Genomic DNA, 11,770 nt, shown 5'->3' on the forward strand with positions numbered 1-11,770 from the left:
ATATGTGTAAATTGCTTTGGGCAGTATTGACATTTTCACACTGTTAAGTTTTCCTATCCAGGGAGCATGGTACATTCTTCCATTTTTGTAGGTCTCTTTTGGTTTCTTGCAGTAGTGTTTTATAGTTTTCTTTGTATAGGTCCTTTGTTTCTCTGGTTACATTTATTCCTAGATATTGCATCCTTTGGGCAGCTATTGTAAATGGTATTGCTTTCCTAATGTCATTTTCAGCACTGTCATTATTGGTATAGAGGAATCCAACTTACTTTTTTATGTTAATCTTATATCCTGCAACTTTGCTGAATCCTTCAATGAGGTCTAGTAGCTTTTTTTTATTGAGTCTTTGGGGTTTTCTATGTATAGGATCATATTGTCTGCAAATAGAGAGAGTTTTGCTTCCTCTTTGCCAGTTTGGATGCCTTTAATTTTCCTGACTTGCCATATAGCTCTGGCTAAGAATTCCAGCACAATATTGAATAGGAGTGGTGGCAAAGGGCATCCTTGTTTGGTTCCTGTTCGTAGAAGGAAGGCTTTCAGTTTCTCTCCATTGAGAGTAATATAGGCTGTTGGTTTTCTATGTGCTCTTAATTATGTTGAGGAATTTCCCTTCAATTCCTACTTTGTTGAGTGTTTTTATCAGGAATGGATGTTGGATTTTGTCAAATGCCTTTTCTGCATCAATCGATATGATCATATGGTTCTTTTCTTTTTTAGTTATATGGTGGATTACGTTGATCGTTTTTCTTATGTTGAACCATCCTTGCATCCCTGATATGAATCCCACTTGATCATGATGTATTGTCTTTGGGTGTACTGTTGGATTCTGTTGGCTAGGATTTTGTTGAGAAATTTTGCATCTGTTCTTGAGGCATATTGGTCTAAAATTTCCTTTCTTAATGATATCCTTCCCTGGTTTTGGTATGAGGGTTATGCTTGCTTTATAAAATATATTATGAGGTTTTCCATCCTCCTCTATATTCTGGAATAATTTGAGTAGAATTGGTGACATTTGTATAAGTCGTGAGAGAATAAAAACATTAAACTCTTCCCTGAATGTTTCACCAGTGAAGCCACCTCAGCCTGGACTTCTTTTCATTAGGAGTTTTTTGATGACCTGATCAATTTCTTTTTTTGTTATGGGTCTGTTCAAGTTTTCTACTTCACTATTTGTAAGTTTAGGTAGGTCGTGATTTTCTAAAAATGTATCCATCTCTTCTAAGTTTTCAAATTTGTTGGAGTACAACTTTTCATAGTATTCTGTTATTATCCTTTTTATTTCCTTTGGTTCAGCTGTGACATCACCCATTTGGTTTCTAATGCATGTTATTTGTGTCTTCTCCCTCTTTTCTTTTGTTAGGTTTGCCAATGGTCTGTCAATTTTGTTAATCCTTTCAAAGAACCAGCTTATTGTCCTGTTGATTCTTTCAATAGTTTTTCTCTGTTTTCTATCTCATGTATTTCTGATCTAATTTTTATTTCTTTTCTTTTGGTGGTTGTATGCTTCCTCTGTTGGTCTATTTCTAATTGTTGTAGATGCTTAATTTTAATGTTAATATGTTAATTTTGGTTCTTTCTTCTTTTTGGATGGGTGCATTTATTACAATAAATTGTCCTCTCAGCACCGCTTTCACCATGTCTCAAAGATTTTAGTATGTTGTGTTTTCGTTCTCATTTGTTTCTAGGAACTTTTTGACTTCACGTTTTATTTCTTCTACTACCAGTCACTTTTCAGCAGGGTGTTATTCAGTTTCCATGTATTTAACTTGATTCCCTTGGTATTCCTATTGTTGATTTTTAATTTGATAGTGTTGTGGTCTGAGAAGATGCTTTGTAGTATTGTAATATTTGTAAATTTATGAAGCTTTGTTTTGTGACCTAACATATGGTCTATTCTGGAGAATGTTCCATGTGCACTGGAAAAGAATGTGTATTGTGCTATCAGTTTGCTGATTGTGTTGTTTAGTTTTTCTGTGTCTTTGTCATCTTTCTATCTGGTTGTTCTATCCATTTTTTAAAGCAGTGTATTCAAATCGCCCACAATTATTGTAGATTTGTCTATTTCTTCCTTCAAATCTATTAGAGTTTGCTTTATATATTTTGGAGCTCTTTCATTGGGAGCATAGATATTATAGTTATGTCATCTTATTCAATTGTCCCTTTAATCATGAGATAATGTCTATCTTTATCTATTATGCTTGCTTTTGCCTTAAAGTTTACTTTATCAGAGATTAGTACTGCCACCCCCTGTTCATTTTTTATTGCAATTAACTTGGTATTTTTTTTCCATCCTTTGACTTTTAATCTGTTTTTTGTCTCTGTGTGTAAGATGTGTCTCTTGTAGATAGCATATTGAAGGATCTTGTTTTCTTATCCATTTTATGCCAACCTCCATCTCTTAACTGGTGCATTTAATCCATTTACATTCATTGTAATTATCAATAGGTATGGATTAATTGCTACCATTATGTTTGTGTTTTTTTGTGGTGCTACTGCTTTCTTTGTTCTGCATCTGTTCCTGTGCTGAGTTCATGGTTTTTATGTTTTTTCTTGTGAGTTTCCTCATAGTTTTAATGTTTCCATGTTCTTTTTGGATTTTCATTTTCTTGGTATGTTGTGAAGTGTTCATTTTCTTTGAGGTTACCTTATAGTCCATTAACTTTTCCCTCCATTTAGTGCAGTCTATTTCATCTTGTAATCTACCTGATCTTCTCACCATCTGGATCTCTGTTCCTATGTGTTTACCTTCTTTTACATTGCAATTGTTTTGATCATAGACTGACTTCTCTGATCCTCTGAGTTCGTTCGTATAGTTTTGTTCTGTTCTCAACTCTTCCATCTGTCAATTTAGTTCTGGGAGGTGCTGCCACATATGTCAATCTCTGCTGTCTGTTCTTGTTGGTTCTCAGTCCACAGAACTATCTTTAGGATGTTTTGTAGCTCAGGATTGACTTTGGCAAAAAACCTTAGCTTCTGTTTATCCTGGAATGTTTTGATTACACTGTCATATTTGATTGATAGCTTTGCTGGATAAAGGATTCTTGGTTGGCAGTTTTTTTTTTTTTCTTTCAGGGTTTTATAGATGTCTCCCCATTGCTTTCTTGCCTGCATGGTTTCTTCTGAGAGATCTAGGCTTAATCTGACTTGTTTGCCTTTGTATGTAACATTTCTCTTTTCCCTAGCTGTTTTCAGGATTGTCTCCTTATCTTTGATTTTGGAGAGCTTGATTATGACATGTCTCGGTGATTTTCTTTTGGGGTCTCATTGAACTTCTTGAATGTTTATCATTTAACTTTTCAGGATGTTAGAGAATTTTTTTCCAGCAGTTCTTCAACTATTTCTTCTGTGGACTTGTGCGATCGTTCCTGTTCCAGAATGCCAATAATTCTTAAGTTATTCCTCTTCATGTTGCCCAACATGAATCTTAGACCTTCTTCAGATTTTTTTTATCCATTTTTGTGTTTGCTCTTCTATCTTAGTGGTATTGAGAGTTTTGTCTCCCAACTCACTAATTCTGCCTTCCATCTCTTCAATTCTACTCCTTTGCCCTTTCAGTGTATTGTCTATTTCTGATATTCTATTATTGATTGTTTGGATCTCTTTCTGTAGGTTTTGAATTGTTTCCAATGCTGTATCTATCATATTTGATTGTCCCTGTAGTACTTTCCTGACTTCTTCCTTATTTTTCTTAACTCCATTGTAAAGTGTTTTGAAACATTTTATAATCACTTTTCTGAATTCCTTCTCAGGCATTTCCAAGGCCTGCTCTCCTTCCAGAATGGAGTCCAAGTCTACCTCTTTGTCATTTGTCTCAGACATTTTATCTTGTTTCTGTGCATGTGCTGATATGGTAATCTGTTTTTGTTTTGGACACGTTTAGTGTTTATCTGTGGCCTTAATACTTAATTGAGTGTGTGTTTTGGTATTTTTTTATGCTTTCTGATTGCCTCCAGATAGATGTGATCAGGATGTGAGCTTCCCTTTTCACTCTTCTTATTGCTTAACTCAGAGTAACTTTCGTAGGTGTTGTCTGCCTCCCTGGTGTATGGGAGTTGGTATTGGTTCTTGCCTGGATTGTGGGGTTTTATAGGGAGTGATTGTAGCTTGACAATATGGCAGCAACTGTTGTCTCTTCTTGGATAATATAGGGAGAGAAAAAGTCCCCAAAAGGTAAAAGGAGGAACAAAAAACAACAAAACAGCAACAGCAAAACAACAACAACAACAAAAACCTACATTGGATACTGTAGTCTATAATCGCAGAAAAGGGAAAGGAGGGAAAGAAGAAAAAGGAAAAAAAAATGTAGCTTAATATGACTATGACTTTAATGTCCTCTTTTAGTTTCTTGCCTTCAAGGCCGTCTGATAAATTTCAAGATGCCACTGTTGGTTGCTATGCTGTACTTCAGGATTTAATTTTTGGCCTGTTTTGATTTTAAACTCTCTCTCCCTCTCCACATCCCTTGTTCTGGCCTTTTCCCTATTAATAGACAGTTCAAGGCCAGCTGTGGCCGTTTTGAGCTACCTGCCCCTTTAAATGCTGAGAGTATCTGTGCACATGTGTGGCAGAAGAACCCACCAGTGGTGGGGGTGGGAGGTGTCCACTCACTCAGGCACCCCTCCCTCTAGTCACCAGAATAGAGGTGAGCAAACAGTGAGGGACTAATGAATAGATACCAAAAAAAAAAAAAAAAAACAGAACAAAGCAAAACTGACAAAGTATATTGTCCACCTTTACTCCAAGGTTCCCACAGTGTCATTCCGTTGTGGATCTGCTTGCTCCCCCTGCTTGGTCTTGCCATTTGGTCTGACCCAAGTTGTCAGTTCTGGGCCGCTGAGCCAGGCAGATTCTAAATACGAGATTTCTTACTTCCACTACAAGTGCCACTAGCTATAAGCCTTGAAACTTTCAAAATATTCCTACATATGTGGTTCAGCGTTTAGGAGCTCTGCCCTGAACCGGCTTCACTTAGTATTCTGTGGTATTGCTGATGGACATCTTCACTGCACCTCTACCATATCCACCATCAAGTCCCACCTCTAGATATGGTTTCTTCATGAATGTCAATTTCCGATGCTTCATCTGTGATATCACTAGTTCTATTGTGAGGTGTTACCCCTCAAACTGGCTTTCAGGTTCATCACAAATAAATCACAGTAGTTAGAGTAGTGACTTTTTTTGTTGTTGTTATATTTTCCTGAACATTGGATAAAGTGTTATGATTTTTTAATCATAATACTTTTAAATATGCCCATTGCTAAATTCCAACTTTATGCTATGTTTTTAAAGGACTTTGAAATTTTTGTCAGGCTTTAAAGTGACTCTCATTCAAGATTCCACCCACTTAAATTAAGACAATTACTGTTGTCAAGTACCCTGGAGTCAGTTTGGACGCACAGCGGCCCTGCATAGGGCTTCCAAGGAGAGACTAGTGGGTTTGAATTACCGACCTTGAGGTTAGCCGTCCAGTGCTTATCCTACAGTGCCACACCAGGACTTCACAAATTAATAGGATAACAGCATCCATATGCAAGATGGCATAAAGTGACCTTTGTATTGCAAGGTTAAATGCTGGTACTTAAAGGTAGGCAGGCTTCAGCTTGCTCCATAGGGTACCCGCTGGGAGGACTATTATCAGAATGGTGAATCTCAGCAGAAGCTAATATCTTCCTAGAGGCTGTGGGAAAATACTCAGGATTTAATAGTAAAAATATTCAGGAAAAGAATTCAGAATCTTTCCTTCTCTCCCTGGAGGAAAGACAGAAGAGAATGAGCTAGGATTACATGCTGGTTAATAATAGGCGAGCCAGAATCCAGGACTCATCACTGAGGCAACAGACCTGAAAAACAGAAACTGAACTAGGTTTATATTTCAGTGAATTAAAGTGAAATTAAACAAAATCTAATTTTGTTCTAAATTTTTCCTAGAAATTAAACAAAATCCCTTAAGATTTTTGGAGACCTCCTAGGGCGGTAGCTGCAAAGTAGCGCCAAGTAGAAACCACAGCTCTCAGAAGGCATGTTTACTATGATAGACAACTCATTGTTTTTCAGCCTGACCTGCCTCCTCACACTGCCAGGTTTTATCAAGTAGTGCCAGGGTTAATGTGACTTGTGGACAGAAGTGACATTGGATGTTGAAAACCATGAGGGACCTCCAAGATCTCCTAGTCCAACCACCTCCTTTTCCAGATAAAGAAACCACAGGCTTTCCTCCTAGAAATTGGCTCACCTGACTTAGCACAGAACTCAACTGGCATCCAAGATGGACCTCTAATGCTGCATCTTGCTTTCTAAAAACTCAAACAAACCAACTGCCACTGAGTCGGTTCTGAGGCATACACCTAGCACCCAGGTTCCATTAGTCATTTAGGGTCTCTTTGTTGTTGTTAAGTGCCATGCCCTCAAGTCAGTTACGACTCATAGCTACCCTGTCCAGGGTTTCTTTAGTGCAGAGCTATTTCCTTCTGCCAACCTTTTTGCTCTCTGATGGGATTTCCTGTGTAATCTATGCAAATGCTCCATCTGGTCCACTTCCCTACCAGGTGATGCCAGATTCTTGATGAGGGAAGAGATCACAAGGAAAGAAAACTCACACAGCTGTTACTCAGACTCTAAGTATCAGCGGCAGCCAATACACAAGTGACTCTCTGGACCCCATTTCACACCTGCGTTATTCTGCCCACCAAACCCTTTGGGTAGATCATAATTCAAAACGAGTCAGCCATCATTAGGCCATTAGGACTCTGAGGAAAAACTCTTGAGAAACAAGAGATAAATAACCTAACCACAGTAGATCACCCTTTCACCTCCGTGTTTCCTAATGACCCACCTGTTCTGGATTGAATTCTGTTGGCCCAAAATCCGAGGGGGGTTAAAAAATTCATGGAAACATTCCATTGCGTTTTAGTTCCATTTTCTACAAACTTTTTTTTTTTTTTAAAGCCCATTTAGTGTAAACCTGTGGTTGGAGTCCTGGTGTGGCACTGTAAGATAAGCACTGGACCACTAACCACAAGCTTGAAAGTTCAAATTCACCAGCTGCTCCTCAGAAACACTATACAGGGTCACTGTGAGTCTGAACCTACTGGACAGCACTTACCAGCAATAGCTATGGCTATAATCCCATTTGGGAATGGGTTCTTTGTTATGTTGATGAGGCAGGATTCATGGATAGTATGCCTTGGACTTAATCTGAGATACACCCAAAACCAAACCCAGCTTCATCTAGTCAATCCAATTTAGCAGCCCTACTGGGCACAGTAGAATTGCTCCATAGAGTTTCTGAGACTGTAAATCTATATGAGTGCAGACAGTCTTGTCTTTCTCCCATGCAGGGGCTGGTGGGCTTCGATCACTGACCTTGGGGTCAGCAGCCCAACACATTACCCACGATACCACCAGTACTCCTTTCATCTGAGCTACAAAGCTTAAACAAGGAAAAGCAGCAGAGATGGGCAAGATGCCAAGCCATATATGCTTGCCCAGGTGAAACTCAGACAAAGACCATCTCTCAGAGCCAACTAAGAAAGCCTTTCTCTAGTGCCAGCACCCTAAATTCAAACTCCCAGTCTCCTAAACTGTGAGGAAAAATTTTCTAATACCACCCACTTGTGGCATTTCTGTGACAGCGATACTAGAAAACTAAGATTGTTGTCTTGGGGCTGTTGTGAAGATTGAGTTACCTTAAGGAGCTCTGGTTATAAGTCAGTGGTTATAAGTCGGACTGCTAACCTCAAGGTCAACAGTTTGAGACTACCAGCTGTTTTGTGGGAGAAAGATGAGGCTTTCTGCTCCCGTGAAGATTTACAGGCTCAGAAACTCTGGACAGGGTCTCTATGAGTTGGAACCAACTCCACGGCACATAACCACCATCACCTAGGAATTTAACAAGAGTGAAATCGTTTCACTGGATTTGATCAAAGGATCATATGTTTTAAACATGTATGAAAACCAATCTTTTTGTTTTAATGGAACTAAGAACAATAATGGAACTGTCATCAAAAACAGTTTCATGCTAGGTAGGCACTTCCCACCTGCTATGGTGGTTCTGTCTTTCAAATACCCCACAAGACAATACATATTCTCATTTTACAGTAAAAATAACAAGCAGCTTGGATTTACCAGAAGTTACTTGATAAGTGGCAGAGTAGGGACTCAATCCCAGCCAACACTTATCACCCTGTTTTCCCTCTGATGCAATCTTTTCCAGTGAAAAAAACAAAGTCTCTTTTTTGACAACTACCTTCATATTAAAGGAGCCCTGGTGGAATAGTGTTGGGCTGCTAACTGAAAGATGAACAGTTTGAGTCCACCAGATGCTCCATTGGAGAAGGATGGGGCATTTGAAAAGACATGCTGACCAATCTAGAACTGCTGGAAGAACAGGAGATTCATGATTGATAGAAAGCAGAGGGAAAAAAGGAGACAGTTGGCATTTTGAGATTTGGAATCATCAAGGCAAAGGAGGTTGGCCCATCAGAGAAGACCCCTTCTAGAACTGCTACGGGTCATAACCGACTCACTGGTGCTTAACAACAGGACTGAAAGTTAAAGGGGTGCGCTAAGTCCTACTATGTTCAATAGACTCCTGTGAACCCAGGTGGACACCTGGTTGACCAGCAGTTTGGCAAGACCTAGGGACTCCTGGGCCCAGAGACAGTGACATAGCTACAGAGGACTAGAGTGGAGAGTGAAGTGTCCAGCTGATAAACAGAGAGGGCATATGCACAAGATCATGCACACTTGCAGATAATACCCACGTGACCTGGCTTCAATGGTTGGATGATCAGAACTCAACTAGAAGAAGAAAGAAGAGGAAAAAAAGAGTAATCTGATGCAATTTGATGAACTTGACCTATACCTATGGATGCAGTAGCTCAAAAGATGGAACAAATCTTTACAGAGAGGACCATACCCACCACCTTGATACACAGGGTAGACAGGGATAGGCAACTTGGACATTGGCTACCCAAAATGGGGGGCTACAAAGGCAAGAAGTGACTGGCTTACAAGCTTTCAAGAGGGAGCCTATCTCCAGAGGGCACGGAGGAGGGTAGAATCTCCACTGAGTAGTATCCAATCTGTTTGGGCAGGACTGATGAAAGGAGATGGGGATAGGACTCTTGTGATACAATAGTGAATAATTGCTATCAGGACTGACTGTGAGGGTTGGAAATGTAAAGGTAGTTGTTTTATAGCAAAAGGAGGGGAGTGGTTGACTTTTCAGTCCAGGAGCAGAGGTCCCTGGGACGATCAAGGGAGAAGAGTGTGGGATCCTACCTAGAGAAAAAGTGATGCCAGAAATGGAGGCAAAGACGATGACGTGGAGAGATGGAGTGGCTGGGGACTCTAGACCCAGAGAGGGAGAAGGGCTGTGTGCTGACAACCAAGGGGCAAGCTTGCGGTAGGGTCCCACACCCTTTGGTTGGTTGATGATGCATGGAGGGGATTATAACCATGGCAATGAAATGATATACAATAGGATGAATGTAAACTATCACATCATTAACAATAAAATATTTTTTTAAAAAGGAAGAAAGTTAAAGGGAACCAGCAGGCTGTATTCTTGCTGGTAACCACCTGGGTCAATGTGTGAGTGGAATTGGGGGAAATGCAGCAATGAACACATGGGATGAGTTTGGACATGTTCTATTGGCACCTGTTGACCTTGAGATAAGTTCAGAGTTGTGTGAACTTCTGAACCCACAGGCACTGACCTAGCTCTTGGGGGCTAGGGCTGAGAGTGGCCAGCTGATGTGAAGTGCAGGGAGGTGTGTGTGAACTCCCAAAATTGCAGTTGGTTCATATTTGACCTAGCTTGGATGGCTACGGTTGAGTCTTGACCAGAACTTAACAAGATGAAGATAAAGATGTTTGCTACTTTGAGTTGCATCAATTGCTACAATTTGATGAACTGGACTTTTGCTTATGGATGCAGTTGCTCAAAAATTCCAACCAGATTTGTAACAAAAAAAAGGGGAGTGATTAATCTTACAGTCCAGAAACAGAGGACCCTAGGACCATCAAGAGAGGAACACACAAATAGAATGTGGGACCTTGTCCAGAGAAGTAGCAGCACCAGAGATGGAGGTAGAGATGGGGTCATGGAGGACTCTAGATTCATCAACTAAGAAGAGAAGGACTAAGAATTGGTGGCCAGGAGCAGACTTGCGGAATGTGCCCTTTGGAGATGTAATTTATTGTATATGCCTGAGTGGGTTTTTTTGTTTGTGTGTTTTTTTAAAAAAAGCTAAAGTGGATAAAGAGAAATACTTTTAACTGATGGTATATGGAGGGGATTATAATTAATGTAATGAAACAAATTATATGAATTGTTGAATGTGAAATTGATGATGTGCCCTGTAAACTTTCACTCAATTCACAATAAAAACCTTAAATTAAAAAAAAAAAATCTCCCTTTAAAGCCCCCCCCCCAAAAAAAAAAAAAAAAAAATCCAACCAGAATGGAAGATTCTTCAGTTCAAAGAGCACATTTGTCTCCACAGTGTACTGGGTTGTTAGGGACGGGAAACTTAGACATTGGTTATCAAAAATGGGGGGCTATAAACACATGAAGTGGCTGACTTACAAGCTTTCATGGGTGTGCTTATTTTAGAATAAAGGGGATACTATAGAATCCCCACTGAATAGTTTCCTTCTTTTTCAGATGGGTCTGGTAAAAGGGAGATGGAGACTGAAGTTGATAGAATTTTAATTTCAATTATGATTTTTAGTAGGATTAATTTTGATTGTCAAATCTGTAATTGTAGATGTGTAACTAAACACAGGAAGCAGTTACCTTTCATTTCAGAACAAATGGTCCCAGGACCATCATTATAGAAGAGCATGAGTGGAGCATGGGATCTGTACCTGCAAAAGCAGTGACAGCAGAGGTGGTGGCATGGAAAGAGTAGCTTCAGACTCAGCCCATGGACTGAGCAAGGTTGTATGCCTACAGACAGAAGGCTTTCAGAATGTGCCCTTTGGATGTTTAAATAAATATATAAATTTTCTTATTGTTTTCCTTGTGTACTTCAAAGACTTTTGCTTTGATTTGCAATGTTTAAGATATAATGTGTTTTCGGTTGTACTGTTTTAGTTATATATTAGGCGCAAGTGTGACTTTATAATTTTAGAGATTATGTATATGGTTTATAGATGCCAAGTTGACAAGCACGGAATGTAGTGGTTCGGGTTTTGTGTCAATTTGACTAGGCCAGGATTTCCAGAAGTTTGACAGTTGGGATGTGTCCCATGGTAATGAAACCTAGCACTGGCGTAGTTAACTCTATGAGGGGCTCTGAGCAGCCAATCAACTTAAGACACGCTTCCTTGAGGGTGTGGCTATAATGGATGTTGTTGTTGCTAAGAGTCAGGGTTTCCAAGGAGCAGCTGGTGAGTTGGAATGGCCGGCCTTAACGGCCCAAACCGACGTTGCAGTTTACCGCATTAACCGGCAGCGCCACACCAGAAGTCCAATATAATGACTGTTGTTGTTGTTGTTGTTATGTGCCATGGAGTCGGTTCCGACTCATAGCGACCCTGTACCAGGTTTCCGAGGCTGTAAATCTTTACGGGAGCAGACCGCCTCCTCTTTCTCCCGCGGAAACGCTGGTAGTTTTGAACTGCTGACCTTGCGGCTCGCAGCCTGATTCATAACCACTACGCTACCAGAACTAGGTGGGACTATTCCTCTCACTCTTCACTGGGGACCTGGAACTCTGTAATTGTAAGCCATTTCCTTGATAATAACCTTTTTGAAAATACATAT

Source organism: Chrysochloris asiatica, unplaced genomic scaffold (genome assembly GCF_000296735.1).
Source record: "Chrysochloris asiatica unplaced genomic scaffold, ChrAsi1.0 scaffold00019, whole genome shotgun sequence".
Taxonomy (NCBI): Eukaryota; Metazoa; Chordata; class Mammalia; order Afrosoricida; family Chrysochloridae; genus Chrysochloris; species Chrysochloris asiatica.